Source organism: Jaculus jaculus, chromosome 1 (genome assembly GCF_020740685.1).
Source record: "Jaculus jaculus isolate mJacJac1 chromosome 1, mJacJac1.mat.Y.cur, whole genome shotgun sequence".
Classification (NCBI taxonomy): Eukaryota; Metazoa; Chordata; class Mammalia; order Rodentia; family Dipodidae; genus Jaculus; species Jaculus jaculus.
This window is the reverse complement of record NC_059102.1, coordinates 251,952,496-251,959,377: the sequence shown is the minus strand read 5'-3', so window position 1 is coordinate 251,959,377 and position 6,882 is coordinate 251,952,496.

The following is a 6,882-nucleotide window of genomic DNA, read 5'->3' as shown; positions in this document are numbered from 1 at the left end:
TGTTTGGTGCAGAAAGATTGATGATTCTGATATCCTCTTGTTGGATCATTCCCTTGATAAGTAAGAGGTGGCTTTCTTTGTCTTCTTTGATTACTTTTATTTGAAGTCTATTTGATCCTATATTAGTATAGCGACACCTGTTTGTTTCTTATTTCCATTTGCTTGGAATAACATTTTCTACCCTTTCACCCTGAGGAAGTATCTGTCTTTAGTGGTGAGGCAGACAGATTGAGGGGTCTAATTGTCTGATTCTCCTTGTTAGCTTATGTCTCTTGATTAGTGAATTAAGACCATTAATATTTAGGGTAACAACTGTGATGTTTGGTTTAATCCCTGTCATATCATGGTGGTTTATGTAGTTAAGTGTTTTCTTGGACTTTATAGGTTTTTTGTGCCTTTGCTGAGTTTGGTCATTGTGATCTGCTTCTTTCTGGTAGGTGCTTGGGGTTGGTTATTTGATTCTTCTGTGTGGAGAATTCCCTGAAGTACTCTTTGTAGATTTGACTTTGTGTTCATATATTTTTAAAGCTGAGTTTTATCATAGAAAGTTTTTCTTCCACCACCTATTATGAGGGATATTTTTGCTGGGTAGAGTAGTTTGTGTTGGAAATCATAGGTTGTTATACTTTGCAATGTTTCATTCCAGGCCCTTCTGGCTTCTAGGGTTTCCAATGAACAGTCTGAAGTCATTATGATGATGTTACCTTTATAAGTAGTGTGTTGTTTATCCCTAGCTATTTTTAGGACTTTCTCTTTGGTATCAATGTTTAGAGTCTTAATGATAATATGTCTTAAAGAATTTCTCCTTTGGTCCAATCTGTTTAGAGTTCTGTTAGCTTCTTGTAACTTGATGGGACTTACTTTTAAGAGAGTGGGAAAGTTTTCTTTGATAATTTTGTTGAATATTTTTTCCATGCCTTTGGTCTGAATTTCTTCTCTTCCTGGTATTCCTGTGATCCAAATGTTGGGATGTTTAAGGGTATCCCACAGTTCCCTCATGTTCTTTTTACTAAAGTTTTTGAACTTATTGAAACTTTGGACTCACAAACCGTTTCTTCTGTTTTGTCTTCCATTTCTGAGTTTCTATCCTCCACATGGATGACTCTATTCTTGATAGCTTCTATAGAGTTTTGGGCTTGTTCAATTTGGTTTTTATTTTCTACTGCTCTTTTTAATGTATAGTTTTCATCCCTCTATCAAGTTCCTTTTTCACGTCATTTTCTGATTTTCTTAATGCATCTTGGAATTCATCCTTCCATGTCTTTATGTCTTCATTGAGCTTAGCCAGTTTGTTATTAAGGTCCTTTTTTTTTTTTTTCCTGCTGTCCTTCAGGTCATTCAACTGTCTCTGGAGCCCTTCCTGGTTCTGTTCTATTATGTCTCATCCAGTGAGAACAGCATTCACAGGATTATCGGCCCTTTGTTGCTTTTCTGCAAGTTCTGCTATTTACTTGGCCATAGCTGCAGAGCTTTTATCTTCATTTTTGGGGTTCTGAGCCTATGATCTCTCCTATGTTTTGATTAGAGACATCCATTGTGGGACTGGGCAATCTTACTGGATTTACTTGCATTTAATATTTTGTGTTATTCCTTTTGCACTGTGGGCTGCGCATCGCAGTGTAGGAGTCTTATTTAATTTAGCTGTAGTCTACCCTTGAAGTTTCTCAAGTAATTACTTCTTTTTATTTCTGCTTCCACTGGCCTTCTGATGGCAGTTGGCCCTGTCTGCTCAGAGAGAAGGAGCCCATGATGCTCTGGTGGGGGCCTGAGGAACTGATGGAGGGGCTTGTTATTCCATGATTTGGTTATGGGACTGTGTGTTCAGATGGCCCAAGGGGACAGTAGGTAGGTGGGAATGGGACAAAGCAGACTGGTATTTTGGCTAGGCTGCAGATAGAGGAGGGTGGAAATGCCCTGTGGTTCCCCGATGCTGAAGGGTGAAGGGATGGGACAACAGATCCCTTGGGATCCTGTAGCATGAGGTGGATGGGACTGCAGGGTTCTGTGACAGGGCAGGGCAGGGATATGAGACTTCTGCATGTCAGGTGACTTGCAGTGGGGGTGGGGCATGGAGGTCCTCTGTGGTGGGAGAGCCTATGGGGGGGGTATCCTACCCTGCTTCCCTAGGTTCATGCACAACGGGGCAGTGGCTTTTGCAGGTCCCTGGAGGTGGTGGTGTGGGGAGGTGCTAGCCTGCTAACCTGGGTCCATGTAGGGAGGTGATGGGTGGCAGTGAGTGGGATAGTGTTCATGTGTGGAGTTCCCCTGGGGAATTCTAGCCTGCTGGTCTGGGTCTGGGCCCAGCGGTAGGGAGCAGTGGTGAGTGGAATGCCATTTGCAAGCATGGAGGCGCACTATGCTAGCTTGCTGGCCTGGGTCCCCTTAGCCTGCGGTTAGTGCAGAAGGAACCTGTGGCTGGGACTGTGGCTAGGATAGCTGCTTGAGGGGGTTGTGGAACTGGTGAGCTTCCCTAGAGCATGGGAATCAGTGGATTCCATACTTTGCTCTCCCATGCCCTTCTGCTGGGGGTCTGTTAGAGTCTGTTTACTCCTAGAAGACCCAGTGAACCCTAAACAAAACATAATGCCTTGCCCTTCCTTCCCCAGGAGGTATGGCAGGCGATGCCATCTTGATTGGAAGTCACATCATGTTGTAGGTTCTTAAAAACAAACAATGTTACCTCAATGTAATCACATTATTGTTCTGTCTTTTTGTATTATTTACAATAACATTTTTGTAACTTCAAGATGAGCTCACCTTTCGTATATTGTTATGTGAGCCATGACCATATTGGTGGGGAACCAACTGATATAAATAAATAGGGCTATTTATTCTCTAAATGTCTTTGGACTTGTTTAAAGATCATTTTACAGTTAAATTACCTAAACCTTTTAAGGGTTGCTTTTGGAAGGGAGTTTTTTACCTGTATATTACAGCAGCCAGGGTGCATTATTTCATTCTATTTACACATTTGTGCATTCACTCAGAAATTAAGACATCAAGTGTCAGATTTTAGACTATTCCTTTGCCACTGATTAAAAAAAATATTCCTAGCAACAAAGAAATCATCATCATAACAGAAGGCACCACATGTTCAGTTTAAACAAAGATAAAAATTATTGTATATTATTCTATATAATCAACCAAATACTTTATAAATTAACAACATTATTTTATGGAAGCTTTCTAACTCTTGGAGCAGTAAATTAATACTTATTACAAGTAAGATATTGCAAAGATAATTAGACATGAATCTTCCTTCTATCTCACCTTTGCTATTTCCATTGAATTATACTGCATCTCAACAATATTACTTGAGTGACAAGAGGGGTTACCCAAAACTAGAATAAAGAAACAAACCTGAATACATATGAAAATGTCATAAAGACATGTGCTGTTTTGTAAGCGAACTAAAAAAAATTCAGAAAAACTGTGAAAATGTTACTTAACTGAGAGACTAAGCTATAATACCCTAGTTAATGGTGCTGAACCAGCATCAGAAGATACAAGCACATCTTGTTTGTAGAGTGATAGGATGTGAGAAGAGGAAAATTTTGTAGGAAGAACTTTGTACATTATACTTCTTAAATAAAATTCAGTATTTGTCTTTGAGGTACATGTATGTTTACCCAATATTCATCCATGAAAAACTGTTTCATTATCCTTCAGAAGTTATATCTCTGGAACCTGAATTTGTCAAAAGTTTTATGGGTAAGAATTTGTTGTGATTTTTGTTGTTATTATTGTTTTTATTTTTAACTTACTAAAAACATAAATAAAGGCATAGAAAGCCACAAGATAAGATGGCTGTGAAAGAGGAGAGAGCCATTACTGATTTCATTAATGAACCAGCCATACTTAAGGGAAAGCCAGGTTCTATACCAATGGAAATATATTATAAACTGAGAAGCTTATCTGCTCCATTGACCTGTTTTGATTCTGAACCATTAGTCCTTCAACTCCTTTCCATCATAGAGAATGGTTAGCTTTAGAGAAGTGTCCATCCTGTCCCAACAAAGAAAGTTTACTCTAATGGCAAAGAAAATTCTTAATCATGTATCACAAGCTCTCAAAGTAGAAAATCATGCACACATTATAAAGGATGATGTCCGAGGACACATAAATAAAATATTGACAGGATCTCCCTGACTCAGAGTTTTTTTTCTTTTCTTGTTTTTTTTTTTTTTTAAATATGTCTCTCTGTTATCTATCACAATTAGATATTATTGAGGCATAAATAACATAGATTCTAAACTGACTTGAAGGACAACCTTTGTCACTCCCCCCAGTGGAATCACTACTGTACTAATGTTATTATTGTAGCAAAATCCTATTAAGCCACCTTAAGGGGTCTCTTCCATGATGATGAAATGAAGCCCTTTTCACTCTCTTTGTCTTTGATAATCTAATGAGGTATGTTTATTTGTAAGTACTTGCTTTTCAAGACATGTTTTTATTCTGCCATATGTGAAGGGGCAGGATTCAAGAAGCTACAAATCCAAAATCTAAAAATGTATTTCATTAGACATTTGATCTTGATATTAGACTTCATTTTTAAAATTCTTTTTAAAACCTCTCATCCCATGGACTTTTAATAGCAGTCTTAACTGTCTAAGACAGTAGAACATTACAGAAATGTCAAGGAGTCCATATGGGATCTCCCCAAATGAGATCTCTTAGCTCTCATGTACCTAAGAGCTAGATATCCCACTGCAAAGAGGGGCTATGTGAACGTTGCCAGACTGAAGCTTCTATGGAATTGATAGAAGGAGATACCAGAAATCTGAGAGTTCTTCAGAAAAAGTTTTGGCCAAGAACTTGGAGTGCTTGCCTTTAGCAATGAAAAACTGCACTTATTATCTTATTGCCAACACTTCCTTGATATTTAGGATTTATTAAAGGCCATAGCTTCAGAAGAAAGACAAGGTATAAAACTAAGATCATTTACTTTTACAGGAAGCCTAAAATTGAAACTTGGTAAGATTTTCATAAAAGACTCATTGAAGTTCACATTTTTTAAGATATAAAGGAATTTGGGGAAGACCTTGGGCTTTCTACTTATTTCCACTAATAAAATATAAAAAGAAACTCACATAAGCTCCAGTCAATCAGACAATAGCAAGCATACAATTCCATCCTCAGGTAGATATCTTTAAAAAAACAAAGCTAACCTATTTTTAAAGAATGGCATTTAAGTTTTTAGAGGTTTATATATTAATTTTCCCAAACTAGAAAATAGCCCAACTATCTACTGGAAGATGAAAGGATAAATAAGGTATGATGCGATCATTCAAGGAAATATGTCACAACAATGAAAATAAAGGAATCCTGAAAGGCAAGAAAAAAAATGTACAAATGCCACAAAAATCATGTGCAAATGTCAAAAATATCAGGAAGGATAAAATGATTGAAACATTAAAGCGAGAACAGTTATAGTCCACTTACCTAGAGCTGTAGAGAAGGCAAAGTAATGTAAGGACAGAACCCCCATCCATGGACAGCAACTGGCTAGTTTGCTTCGCCTTCTATGTTCTTCTGAGGTTTTTGTTTGTCCTTGATTGCCTGGAAAAGGGTGAATTTGCTAAAAGCAACGATCAAACAATTTATTTTTCAAGATTAAGGAAATGTTATTTATATTGTTTGAAGCATGGAAATCATATGACCCATAGTGTGATCCCCTTCAAACTCATGTTAGTGCCTCAAAATCTCTTAAGTAGTTGAATTCGGATTAGGATCTCATCTAAAGAAGTTAAACTGAATCGTAAGATTGGGATATTGATACCAAATGTTAGTGCTGTTATAACTAGGAACATATTAGGCAGTATAATCAATCTCTCTCTCTCTCTCTCTCTCTCTCTCTCTCTCTCTCTCTCTTTTCCATTGTCATATGAGAATAGAGAAAATCTTCATCCATAAACATAAAATAAGTAGAGTCTTCAGTAGAAATTTTATAACTTTGAAGTTCGCTCTTTAACATTTAGCTCTAGAAGCATGGGGAAATAACTTTCCATCATTTAAGCTACCTATTCATTGAAACTTTTCTTTTTATGGAAGTCTGTGATGATGCACATAATCTATTTGTTTAGACTTACAAAACAGTATGTACAAACACATGTTTCCTTACTATCTATAAATTATTTCTTAATGATTATATTAAGTTACACTGTAGAAACAGCACACTACAAGCAACTGGAATCAGGATAAATGTGGCAAGAAAAATGACTAGTGATGCACTCTACATAAAGCCAATTGAAAGTACTAAACAAAAAAAAGGGAAAATTGAAAATTAATCTGTATTTTTGACAGAAGGAGGACAATTGGTAATCACCTGTAATCACTTTTGTGGTTATATTTTGATGAAGATGATTTGAGAGTGATGCCCATGTTTCCGTATGAAGAGTCTAGGTGCATGGCACCAACAGCTATCTGAACTACAGAAGACTGTGAAACCTCAGTATGGAAAGACAAAGGAATGTATACTGTATATAACTGGCTTGAGTTACTTTGGGAATGTTCCAAAGATTATGCATCTGTGGCAAGGGCTACAGAATTTTGAATTACTTAATATGTCCCTACCTGCCTATAAATTAGAGATGTTAGCATTAAAATGAAAATTGTAACAGAGAGTAAATGAGATCACCCATTTGGAAGATGTTAAAAAAGGAATGAAATTATTTGAGAATACCTAAAAATATAAATATGAATGAAGTAGACAGAGAAAGTCAAATCCATGAAAGAGAAGGAGAAAGATAGAAGATGGAATAAAGAAAAATGGTGTCAACTCATCTCTCCACACACAAAATCAAGTCCAAATGTATTAAAAACCTCAATATAAGACCTGAAACTCTTCTCCTACTGGAAGAAAAAATAGGAGACACCCTC